The 13,044-nt window shown below is 40.1% G+C and overlaps 1 protein-coding gene across 1 annotated transcript in view; it reads right to left on the reverse strand.

Moving 5' to 3' along the window:
* TAB2 (TGF-beta activated kinase 1 (MAP3K7) binding protein 2) overlaps positions 1–12,800 on the reverse strand; it is a 60,714-nt gene extending 47,914 nt beyond the window's left edge. The window contains exon 1 of the mRNA XM_054280205.1: positions 12,781–12,800. The gene's annotated coding sequence lies outside the window, so the exon portion shown is untranslated. The remainder of the gene's footprint in view (positions 1–12,780) is intronic.
* Between the last annotated feature and the right edge of the window lie 244 nt (positions 12,801–13,044).

Below are 13,044 nucleotides of genomic sequence, written 5' to 3' on the forward strand. Positions count from 1 at the left end.
GAACAAGGAATAATGTCATGTTAATTTTTTGCTAGTTTAGCTTTGAGTTAGATGAATGCCAGGGTGAACACAGGGAAAGAAGCAGAGCAAACTTACACTGATCTACAAATCACACCCTTAAATTTCCTAAGGACAGTCTTGGAGAGGGGAGAAAAATCAAGGTTCTCTTCAACACTAAATCAGACTTTTCTGATTTTACATTATCTTAGCATTAGAATAAACATTGAAAAAGTTAAAAACCTAGCCCAATCACACAAAGCTGCTTGTGGCAGCTGTTACAAACAAGCAACAATGTAGGCCTGTAGGATAAGAGAAGGAGGAAACATACAAGTTCTAGAGAAGCTATACAAAGGGTAAATAACAGCAAACCACTTCCTTCAATTGATAGCAGCTATAACTGGAAACAACTCTGTCAAAACACAGCACCTGAACTTACAAGGCAGGCAGCAGAGAAGTTTCAGAAAGATTGGTAGGACAACACCAAAAGAGAACCTCCCACCAAGAGTTAGTGAAGAAAAGTCCTTTAGCTATTTAACACAGTATGATAAGCAAAAAAATTGGCCACAGAACTCCCCTTTTCGGACAATCCTCTCCTCTAGAAGGTCAACTGAGATCCTTAGATATAAAGGGTGTCCATATTAGGAAGAGACTCACAGCTGGGCTGCCATAGTTTTAGGCTAACAAAGCTTTACTTTGTATCTGCAGTTATCTTCACCTGTGAAACTACACTGGCAGAAATCCCTGGGGTAACAGTGGAGGACTTTTGACAGCTGCCAGAAAAAAGGGGGAAAAGAAAGGGTGAAGTGTGGTAATGGAAAACTAGTTGTTGTTTTCTCTTTCTTCTCTATTAGTTCCCAAACCAACACATATAAGGACAAACCCAAGAGCATCACTGCAATATTTGGGAGGAAGCCTCTAGTTTCCACTTATTTTCTGCCAAATTTGTAGTAGTAGAAAATAAACAAAAATCCAGCCAATAACCTCCACCAACACTAAGATGAGGTAACAGACACTGATAGGCATGAGTCAAATAGAAATACTCATGGTAGTGCCCATACAACTTGGTTTTCTTGTTGCTTTTCTTCCAAGGCCCTATCTGATGCACAAGTAGAGAAAGTAACAGACAGATATCTAAGCAACTATTCCTCTAGCTCCCAGTTAGCTTCCCATACTTATCTTCTAGAATAACATTTAGATTTCCCATCAAGAAACTGATAATATATAATTTTTAAAATTGCTATTTCTGTAGGTTCCCCATATTTCACTATGAACTGTCTTCATAAGACAGGAAGATAAGAGTGCCAGTTGTTCTCCAGCCTTTTGTTAAGGAAAGGAAAATGTGATCACTGCACTTGCTGTTATGTAAGGGACTAATACCACTGATCTTTTTTTCTGCATTTTACTCCACACAAGACTGGGGGAAGGGGATTAACAAGGAAAGGAGAGAGGAAAGCCAGGAAGAGCTGAAATGTCTCCAGCATTCACAGCTTCTCAGTACCTATTGGTTCCTGCTGTTACAACCTTTAAAAGACAACTACTAACCCTTTTACAAGGTAACCTATCATCTATGTTTTTCCTACCTTAAACTAAAATTCCTTACAAAACCCCAGACAACAGATACATACTAACAAGACAACTAGCTATGCAAAATGAAAAAAATTAACTAAATAACCTGCTCTGAAAAAGGCGGACAAGGGAAAAGTAACAGGAAAGCTGAGAAAGAAAAGAAAAGATGCCTCGCGGCACCAGGCGAGTAAAGAGCTTTTAGCCTTCCAAGGTCTTCCACTTTTTCACATCACTTGGGAAGAAAAAGAATCCAACGGCAGCAGTAAGTTTTACACAAGACTAAAATTCACATAAAAAATCCAGAGGACTTGCAACTAAGATTTTGTCCTTGTGTGATCCCTATTCCGAGCCCTCTCTGTAAACCGTGGACAGACAAGCAGAAGAGAAGTGTAGAAATAAACAATTTCTACTCAGATTTTGACTTCCCACTGTGTTTTCTGGGTATTGTCTGGATATATTTACTGGATATTAATATCAGCTGATAGCCTTTTATTAAGGAAAAAAAGGGAGGAAAATATAAAAAGTACATAAAATTAAGAAGAACTGTTAAACCTCAGTGTTTCTCTTCTAATCAGAGATATAGCCAGAGATTGTGTATTTTCAGGAATCTAAAGAAAGCAGAGAACTCATTTTATGAAAATAAATATTAAACAAGAGCATGGTGAAAAAGTATCTCTGCTAGTCCGGATATCTCTGCACAGCTTTGACATACTAATACATTTCTTGCATTTGCAACAAAGATAAGAGACCTGTTAATAGAAGTAGACCGACTTTTGAAAGATAAAATGAACAGTGTCACACAGATAAAGCAGCAAAGGATTTGTAACTATTTAGCTCTGTATTTCACAAGAATTCCATTTTTGCTCATCCCAATTTTCTAATGTTTGTCCTGCTAAAACAATAAGCTATAGGTTACAGGCAGCATTCTTTAAAGGCAGGCATAATTAAAAAATGCAAATGGGTACTTTTCAGAGGAACTGGCAAGAACCAAGATATTAAAAAAAACACCTCATGCTTTAATTTTGTGATATCACCACCATTTCCCCCATAAATAAATAGCAAAGTACTATTCCTTCCAATTACATTCTAACAAGAGGTTCAGAAAGGATGATAAAGTAGTGACAACAAATTTTTAAGTTCATAAGGCAAACAAAGCTGCACTGCTAGGCTTCTCCTAAAACAATCTAAAATCCCAGTCAATCCATACATACCAGAAAACAAAGCTACAACAGCAGAGAAGGTGGCAATAGTAAACCAAAATGAGAAAGGGCTTTTGAAAGCAGTGAATTTGACAGTCAGCACAGTCACTGCAGGCATTCTGCAGCATTCATTGACATGACAGTGTAAGGTGATGACTTGCCCTTATCACAAACAGGCAGCAGCTTGAAGTCACACAGACAATGCTGAAATACTGTTTTGTCCAAGACTCTTAAAAACTTCAAACATAAAGACAAATTTCTTTTAACTAACAAGATTCCATGCCAGTATAACTCTGAATATTTTTCTAGATGATATATTCCTCTGAAACTATATTATGTTGAGGCAAGTTGCAGGTCTCAATCTCATTTGCGTTGGCAAGAATTTCCTCACTCATTGATGGGGAGTGGAAAAATCCTTCCAGAGAGCTGCCCCTGGCTCTGCACTGAAGAAACATAAGCTTCAGTTTGGCCTGTTCTTTTGGCTGGTTTCAACAGGAAGGAAGCCTGTAGCTTCATCAACTCTGCTAACTCCATTAGGTGGTACTTGAAGATACTCTCTTGTCACAGCAATACTACTGGCAACCAAAATCCCTAAGAAATCAAGCAAAACCAATATAATAAACACAAGCAAGAAAACACAAGAGAAAACACAGCCTAAGCTTTAGCTTAAAGAAGTTGTTGGTATCTGCCAGCCAAGAATCTGAACATGCAGGCCAGATTAGCAACTACTGCTGAGTTCCAAAGTCCATTCAAAATCTGCAACTGAAAGAAAGAGAACACCTACACACTACTTTTAATTAACCCATCTTTACATGAAGATTTGTATTCATGAATATGTTTGAATAGCAGATTATAATTTAAGAGATTCACTAGTTTTGTCTTATAACCACTAAAGGTTATAAAAGGCTCCAACTCCAGGCTACAAATAATGCTCCCTTGTAGTATACAGGCGAAGCATGAACATCATCACAAAACATCTGTTTTGCTATCCTAATTTAGCCACATTTTTCCTCAAGAGTTCAACAAGTGTTGCACCTTTCCTCTCAATCTTTCTCTTTCCATAGCTTACATAACTCATTGCACTCACACTTACCTATTAGCCACACTTTGACTAGTTTCAGTGGAACCTGAATTTCCTACTGCACTGCAAAACTGAACTACAGCATTTAAAGATCAGAAACCCTTAGTAAAAATCCTTTCTTATTGACAAAGAGAAGACTGCTAGGATTCTTGCAGGCACCATCACTTAAAGCTAATTAAAATACAGCTGTTGAAAGCATTTAAGACTCCTTGATTATGTGCAGATAAAAGGAAAAAAACTACTGTTAGCACCTTTCATCCACGTAGGTCACTAGTGAAGATTTTAGTGGTAGAATCCACATATATGTGTTCTGTGCTGAAGTTAGTTCAACTAATTAAATTAGTTCAACTTATGAAGTTAGTTCTACGTTTTGAAGGGCTAGCTTTTAATTTACACCATTTCAGTATTTCAGTTGGTGACTGTCAACAGCTGCAGTGCCACAGTGAGTAAGGATGAATCCTTGAGCAGGTCTTACTTCTCTTCATAGGACCACTCTCAGGTCTACACTTTCATCATCCACAATACCAGCTTAATTAACTCTTATTTCTTCTATGTATCTATTCTTCTGCTTTTTCTACCATATCTCAGAAAAACCTATTTGTGGGCTCTGAGGAAAGGATGGCAAGTCCATGCCCTGTCACTGATGTAGCACAGAACAACCCCCTCAGTGTGAAGTTACAGGAGGCCACCAGACTGATCCAGCAGCTCCTTGGCACCCAGGCCTTATTCTCAGCCCAGGAGATCACCTAAGTTTAACAGCAATCTGGTTCATTTTCTAACCACCCATACAGAAACTGCCCTGGCTCACAGACAGATGAGGCCAGAACAAGGGAGCAGCTGCTTGTGTCAGTGAAAGCAGTCTTCTCTGTTCAGTCACAGCAAAATATCAATGGCCCCTGATGCTCAAACACTTTGTGTTCTTCCATTTTTTACTCTAAACCTCCTGTCTCAAAGCCATTTTTTATATTACTTCAAGAGTAATTAATGTATGAAGAATACTGACAAAATAGCGAAAGCAGTCCTTTCATGGCAGCTAAGCCTATTTTTGTATCAATAAACCAAAACAACTCACTCAACATTTAAGCTCTTCCAGAAAAGCAGCACCATTCTGCACATGTGACCACACTACACCAGCAATCTCTGCATGCAGACTGCTGCACCATGGAAGGATGACACTTTCATCCACCCAAACCATGCAGCCATGCTTGGTACCTTTCCCAGCTTTGACAAAACCAACAGCATCAGAACAGTCAAGATACCACATTGGCAAACTGATATTTTTCCTCCACAGTATGTGTATGAGAGCCCTACTGGCAGAACTAGATTTCCTCTTGATCTGGAAACCACAGGGGTTTTCAGCCCCATGCAGGGGAAAGAAGAAACAATTAATGGGTATTTTCTCTGAACCTTGCTGCTTAACACAGGAGACTGGAAAGAACAGGAATTTCCACAATTCAAACAACAGCTTTCACCTGCTGCTGATAATTTATTTTATTCTCCTTCACCAGATATTGTGGAAGAGGAACAAAAAAAGTGTTGCACTTTACACATGGAAAAGAAAGATCAACATGTGCTTCTTGTAGAGGCACAAAAACTGACCCTCTAGCAACTTTTTTTACATATATGTTCATACTAAGTTTTAACTCAGATACAAAACAAAATTAAATATGTATTTTTAAGAAGTCGCTTGTGGTCAAATTTTCCTTGTATTCAACTCATTTTCTGAAGAAATAAGATGTTCTCATTCAGAGTGAAGCTCCACATGTGACACAGATGTGATCCACTCTGATAACCTTCAACTCTCAGCTTTGATACACCAACCTCTACCCTAAGCAGCTACCAATGAATACAAGCTAGTGAGGGTCTAACTCAAGCAATCTCATACCTCTTCTATGAGTTTTCCAGGCAAATATTAAAAGTAATGTCAAAACATCACTAAATGAATTACAGCTATCAAAGACAGTTTTAATTAATTTTTAAAGACTGAACAATTTTAAAATTACTGGAGAACTAATAGGCCTAATAAATGAAAGATAAAATACTTTGCTAAATGTCTTTGTCTAATCCTATATATGTTCCTAGGTAAACAAATTCATTATTCATGGGACTGCAAACTCTTCTAGGACCGACTTATTTGATAAATATTTATACACTGCCTTGCACAAAAGGCCCTAATACACATTAAACTCCAGTCAATACAATATAATAATCTGGTATTGGCAGTTATTACAGTAAGAGAGTTTTAAATACACAACTTTTTGCATACAAAATAATCTTATCCTCATTTACCAAAGACAAGAGTGGTACTTAAAAAAAAAAAAAAGGAGCGAGCAAGACACCAGATTTTTTTACTGCTTTGTACTTATCAACCTAAAATGCCTTTTTAAGCACACTTTTGCTGAGCCCCTGGAGATTGTCTGTTCCCAGGCTTAAGGCTGTTAGACTTAAGAAGGCTCTTTAGGAAAGATAACCTACTATTCCCTTTGAAAAACAAATGCTTGTTCAACAAATGGAAGTTGCAGTTTGAACCAGTTGAGTGACTAGAAAGAAATCCAAGTACAGAAGTCAGAATTTTTTTTTCTATCATTCTCTCAGGAAAGCCTAAATGAAGCAGGGGTAAACTTAGCAATGATACTGTGAAGAAGAGACAAAATGGGAATGAAATGACAAGCGCTGAACGAGTCTCTTAAGAAAGATTAGAACAAAAAGAATGGCAAAGTCATGTATAAACAAGAGGGCACTAATGCTTCAGCTATAAAGTATAGATCAGCATGCCCAGGCAAGGTAAATGGAGAGGATACAAATGACCTGATTTCCTCTTTCCTAGCTCACCTACAAATATGATACAATGTCAGTAAAGTGGCTGAAGGAGATAAATTCTGCATGACACAGATATTTCAAAGAGTAAAGAAAAAATAAACAGAAAAACTATGAATGCTGTAAAAAGACAGGAGAGTACAAAGAGATGTGAAGCACCACAGATGCAGGGAGGGGCAACTTCAGCTCTTAAGAGTTTAAACACAACATGAATCAACAAAAGATGTAATTACAGACCACACTGTACAACTTAAATATTTCTTTAATTGTGTGCCTTTCCCCCCTATATATAGGTGAAACAGTTAATTTTTTTCTGCCTGGGGAAATCAGGCTTGGGACTTACACATGGAAAGACTTTTCTGCATTTCTAGCCTTCAGTACAAAACAGAAATCAATTTCCAGAACACAAACAGCTTCAAGAAGAGAGATGATTTATCTGAATGTACATGTCACTCACAGCTTCTGAGCCATCAGATCAGTAACTAATGTCTGTGGTGTAGTTAAATTTTGAAACATACTGTATTTTTTTAGTTACTTTACTAAACCTGTCTCATTTACCCTGTTAAAAAGGGCATTTGGAGAACACGCTGATAAACTGATAGATCAGCATGGGATTTTTACACACAGTGTCATTTCCTTTGAAAAATGCATTCTAAAGCCCTGGCTTTGACAGTCTCTAAGAGTTACTCCCCAAACATATTTATGCTTGATCTTTCTACAAGTCACTTATAAAAACACCTGATAACAGGAAAGCATATTCATAAAAAATAAAGACAGGCTGCAGCAAATAAAATTACCCGGTTGCTGTTAAAGACTATTTCCCATCTGCCAGCGATTTCTTACACACTTTTACTAGCATTGCGGACAAAATACAGGTGTACCAGGCAAATATTTATTTCTAGACTCAAAACACTCCATAAAATGTTTAGTCTGTAATAAATCTATATTAAAAAACAAATAATTTCAGGCTTACTAAAACAATTTGATACTACCATGGCTCACCTTCACAAATAAATCAGGGAGTGCATCACATGTACCATTGCATGCAACAGCCCACAGAGACATGACTGAAGTGTACTACCAGCATGCAACCAACATGTAAGTCACATTATCTAAAGAAACTCTACCTATACATGATGCAACAACAAAATAACGTTTTTGATGGTGTATTTTGAGAAAAACATGTATGTCTTACACTTAGGTAACTCCTCCCTTACTCATGCACATTCTTGCCCTGTGCTGCTTCACACACTGTGCCAGTCTGGGCACTCCTGTTGAATCAGACCCACACAAACACAAGAGCAGCCATAGCTCAAGAGACTCTGTCATGAATGGAAGCAACAGTATCACCAAATTTTTTTTCAGTCTTCATCTTCTTAAGAACCTACTTCAATGTGATTTTTGTTCAGGATGCTGTCCCAGAAAGTGCAGAAGTAATCAAGTCCCGTTTCCTACAGATTTGTCTGTGTCTCAGCCATGCCCTTGTGCTCCAATCAGTCACATTCCACCTCTATCCCAGACACCCATTATCTTACCACTCTCTCCCAAGCACTGGCCACAATACGCTTAACCTCTCACATCCTCCAGCTACTGACTGGAGAAAGGAGTACAGCACTTCATACCTGGTTCTTACCCCACAGACAACGGGCAGCTAAGTACAGGTAACTGCTAAATTCATGCAAAACTTTCCCCTAAAGAGATGATCTTAATGAAGCCATCAACTTTAACGAGTTTAATTTTTGTTCAACATTATTATAATGTAAAACCTTTCACACCTTGACCCTTGGCTAATTTCTCTGCTGAAATTTTGAGGAGCTCAAAATTTACTGAGACAAAAGATAAAATGAAATATGATTGCTCAAGATTTGTGACTTTAGAAAAGCAAATTAAAGACAGTTAATCACTACACAAATATACAAAACCAGCAACTATTTCTTAAAAACCCCTACAGAAAATAGGTGCATCTCAACATCTCATCCACAAGAGAACAGCTGATTCTGAACTCCCAAACTGCAAAAATTTATTTTCTAGCATGTCCAGTTAACTAAGGCTTCTTAAAGAAATTGCATTTATGTGTTTTGCTTGTCCTTTTAATAACTACTTGCATCCTCTGATCATTTTCAAGTGCATTTTAAAGGAATACAAAATCCCACAGATAAAAAGGGTTCTACAACTTATGTGAAAACTGGCAGCTTTGTAGAAAAAAGTAACTTGAATTCATGTTTTCAATGAGAGTAAAAGCAGGTTCAATTCTGCCTTCTCCTTTGGCAGCCCCAGAAGACCAGCCAGCCAGCACCAGATCTGATTAATTCTGGAACAAGCATAGGATACTTTGCATTTAAGTGGTAATCTACCTAAAGTAAATCATCAAAGCAGTGAGCATATAAAGTGGCTTCGTCCTATTTTTGGCAAATTCTAGCAAACCTAACAATATGACCAAAAGGTGTACAATCCTGGTTGCTTGGGTGATCATTTTTAAAAAACTCACATATACAACCTACATTTTTCTTCTGCCATGGAGTATTCCTAAGGCAATGCTTTTTTAAACACTAAAGGGAGTACAAGGTTTAAATCCATGCTGAAACACTGATTTTTAAATAATGGAAAAATTACATTCTGTTCATAGTACAACCAGGATCTGAATGAGTTTTAAACCACTCATCACTAAAGACAGCGAAATCTGATCTTCATCTGTGCTTAGAATAGAAAAGAGCTACTCATTTTGCACATTGCTACAAAAACTGATTCCACACAGCATTTTTCTAAGAGTAGAATGCATATTTCAAACAAAAAAAAGTATTTGTGTGGTTAAATTGTCTGACTAGGTATTAACTTACCATTTTTTTAGCACATTACCAAATTATGCTTGACTTCTTGCAACCAACAAAAAAAAACCCCTAATACATTCTAAAAATATTATGTATTTAAGTATTCCTTAACTGCACCTATGGCAGCAAGAATATAGCAAGTGATGCCCTTCATTCAGCAATGGTCATGTTCCAAGAATATCGTGATACTACACACAAACCCCACAGATCTTTTAACTTTACTTATGTCAAGCTATTTCACTTGGTTTCACTAGAATCCAATTACTACCAATTAAGGAACACCACCTTAAGGCAGTGTAACAGAAACCAGAAAATTCAGTAAATGTCTGTAGAGCATTTGCAGTAATTTGTTGATTGAGAGTTTTACTTACTGATCAGTTCAATAAAAATAAATTCCTAATTTTGTCTACAAATGTCTACAAAAACTTCTGTCAGGGAAAGCATCAATGTTATGTCAGTGATTTTTTGCTAAGCATTCTCAAGAGAGGGTGAAACTGAAACAACTATTACACTGAAAAATGCCTAATGACATTGGAAAGTTTATAAAAAAATATTATCCAATCTGACAGTTTTCTTGCTTTCACAGTTGCATTTAAATTTGTGAAATCCAAACCAGACCAGGTTGCAAAGAAGGGTTCAAGATGCCTTGGAGCATCCAACAGCATTTCTCCTCCTTGAAACAGAAAGCACACACTTGCCCATTTGAGATAACCTACTACACCAATGAAGTGAGAAAACCCAACTTGAATCACTGTATACATTCGTGGTAAAAAAGTTACCTTTCATGTCAAACATTTAAATATTTGAGTTTTGAATACAGCTTTAAAAAAATCCAGTTCTGAATCACTGGAATTTTTGTTCTGTTTTCTGTAAAAGCACCAACAGTAACACAGTTCAGCATTCCCCTTGCAGCAGTTCAGAAAAGATCAGCCTGATCCCGCAGTCCTAAATTTACAGTCATTTCATAAACTTGAGGTCACATCTGACCAACTTATTTCTTCCAGTGTTTCCAACCATGGAGATCATGATAAGGAAAGCAGCACTTGCAACAGAATGAACAGTAACATAGTTTTATGTTTCAAAATACACTCTCACAAAGAACTAGTTCGCCAATAGCTCTTTAAGCTACCTGGCAAGAATATTTTCTTTTTCTGAGAATAATCTCTCGAACAGATGACAGGTTTAATTCCACAAGACTCAAAAAACATAGAGTTACCTATAACACCAAAAACCATTATAAAACAACACAAGACCTTGGCCTTCAAAGCAACGCCATGGTGCAGAAAACCACTATCTTCTTCTCTTCTGTCACTGCTGGAAAAGAGAAGTTTCCACCAGGACGCTGTCATAGGAAGAGTGCCCATTTTCAAGAATTGTATTATTGTATCAGCACACACAAAGAAAGAGAGTAGAACCCTTTGACTTCTCTTATATTGAGAAAGATAATGGTTTGCATTTCACAAAGATGTGAAAAGCTGGCATAAGCAAAGGTAGCATAGCAAGATGGCACTGCTCCCACAGGTAATGATAGGGATGATCTTTATCAAGTATCTCTTAAACACAAAATTGGGATGACCCAGACTGAGTACCTCCCCCAACCACCTTCCTTGCCTCTTCCCCTTTGGAGGCTCTCTCCCCTGTGAAGCAACACGAGAAAAACCACCCTGGTCTTCTCAGTTTTTACAAGAAATTGAGACTCAACTGAGGCTTCATTCTGCTGCAGCACAAATCAAGGTACTATATCTACAGTTAAGAATACTGAGGTTTAACACGTGGATCACAGTCACAACTGACTGAAATTTTCATTTAAAATGGAGAGCAGGACTCACTGAAGCTGATGACATGTCTCTCCTAAGGTGTCAGTGGAACTTCCCTCTTGCCAAAAGCAGGTATCAGCATATAATTACAATTGTAATTACATACAGTTACAACAGTATAGGCAAAGAACAAATAATTGAAATTTGTATGTGAAACACAAATGCCCAATTATCTGGCAAATCAATAGCTAAGCTGAAAATTATTCCTGATTTCAGCAAATTGTAGCCAATAGTGAATATAATGCTATTGCTACAGCATCGTTAGCCCTCCTTATAAAGTAGTGTACAAGTAGTACCATTTTGGTGGGTAAAATCGTGACATGAACTAATTTGAACAGTCCAAGACTTGATCTGACTTATGTTGATGTCTAGAAGGCATATGTGAGAGTATTGAAAATTATGTGCAGCACCATTTTCAGCGTTCTACAGGTGAACTTCAGAAACTGCTTCATCAAGTCTGTATCAGATATCCTAAACTTATGACTAGAAAACCACATCTGAAACCCACTCCTTGCTAACAAGCATCCCTATGGAATTCCTTTATTATGTATGTGCTTGCCATCATTAATACAGAAACACAAGTCTTGGGAACAAAGCAGGCCCTGCCGAGCCACCAGGCACAGCACAAAGAACACCAGGTTTCTGCCCTGAAGGCCTTGCCTACATCTAACAGGACTGAGCATTCAGACTTTCATACGAGCCTTCCAATGAATGAGACAGAGTACTACACACCTCCGCAGAGCGTTCCCACGTCTCTCAGAGGGACAAAACAGAAAAAGGGAAGAAAACGAGAAGCGCTATGCATCTCCCCTCTGCAAAACCCCTCTTATCAGAGCCATTTCAAGAATGTCTACTCGACAACTAAATTGACTCGAATAATGGAAACCAACGTCCCAAATATACTATATATGGAATCGAGCCCAGCCAGCCCCCGCAAAGACACGGGGCACCAAACCTCCCACCTCAGACACTCGGGTACTCATCCTCAAATGGCGGAGTCTCGCCCAGCGCACTCACACCTGTCACCTGCCAGGCGCCCGCCAGCCCCTCCCTCTCTCTCCCGCTCCCTCCCGCAGCCAGGCGAGCCCGCTGGCAGCTCCCGCCCCTCCCCGGGCAGCCGCAGCCCCCCGATCCCTCCCCGCGTCGGGAAGCTCCAGCGACTCGCGAAGGAAAATAAGTTTCCATCTCTCCCCGAACGCCCCGCTGCGCGGAGCCTTCCCGTCGCCGCTCTCCCACCCCGCCCCAGCACGCCGGCAGGAGCGGGGTGCCGGGGCTGCTCCCTCCCCTCGCACAGGCCTTCCCCGTCTTCCTCACCCTGGCACAGCCCGGGCGCGCTGAGCGGCCGCGGAAGCCCCGGGCCCCCCGCCCCTGCCGGCCCCCCGCGCCTCTCCCTGCAGCCCCCGGGGATGGGACCAGGAAACGGCCCAGGGAGCCGCCACCAGGCCCGCCCGTCTCGGCGGGGTCAGCCTTACCCTGCTGCCGCCTCTCCTCCTCCTCCTCCTCCTCCTCCGCCGCCGCCTCCCCCACCACCACGGCAGCAGCCGCCGCCACTACCGCCGCCACTACCGCCACCAGCGCCGCCGCCGCCTCCGCCCGGCAGGGGGGACCCCGCCGACCCGACCCTCTCCGCAGCCTCCCGCCGCCGCCGTTCCGCTCCGCGGGGGGAGGAGGCGGAGGAAGGAGGAGTAGGAGGAAGGAGGGCAGGGGGGTCCGTGCTGCCGCGGCGGCGGGCGGGG

Source organism: Melozone crissalis, unplaced genomic scaffold (genome assembly GCF_028551555.1).
Source record: "Melozone crissalis strain CALT ecotype California unplaced genomic scaffold, PUWL_Pcris_2 ptg000027l_1, whole genome shotgun sequence".
Classification (NCBI taxonomy): Eukaryota; Metazoa; Chordata; class Aves; order Passeriformes; family Passerellidae; genus Melozone; species Melozone crissalis.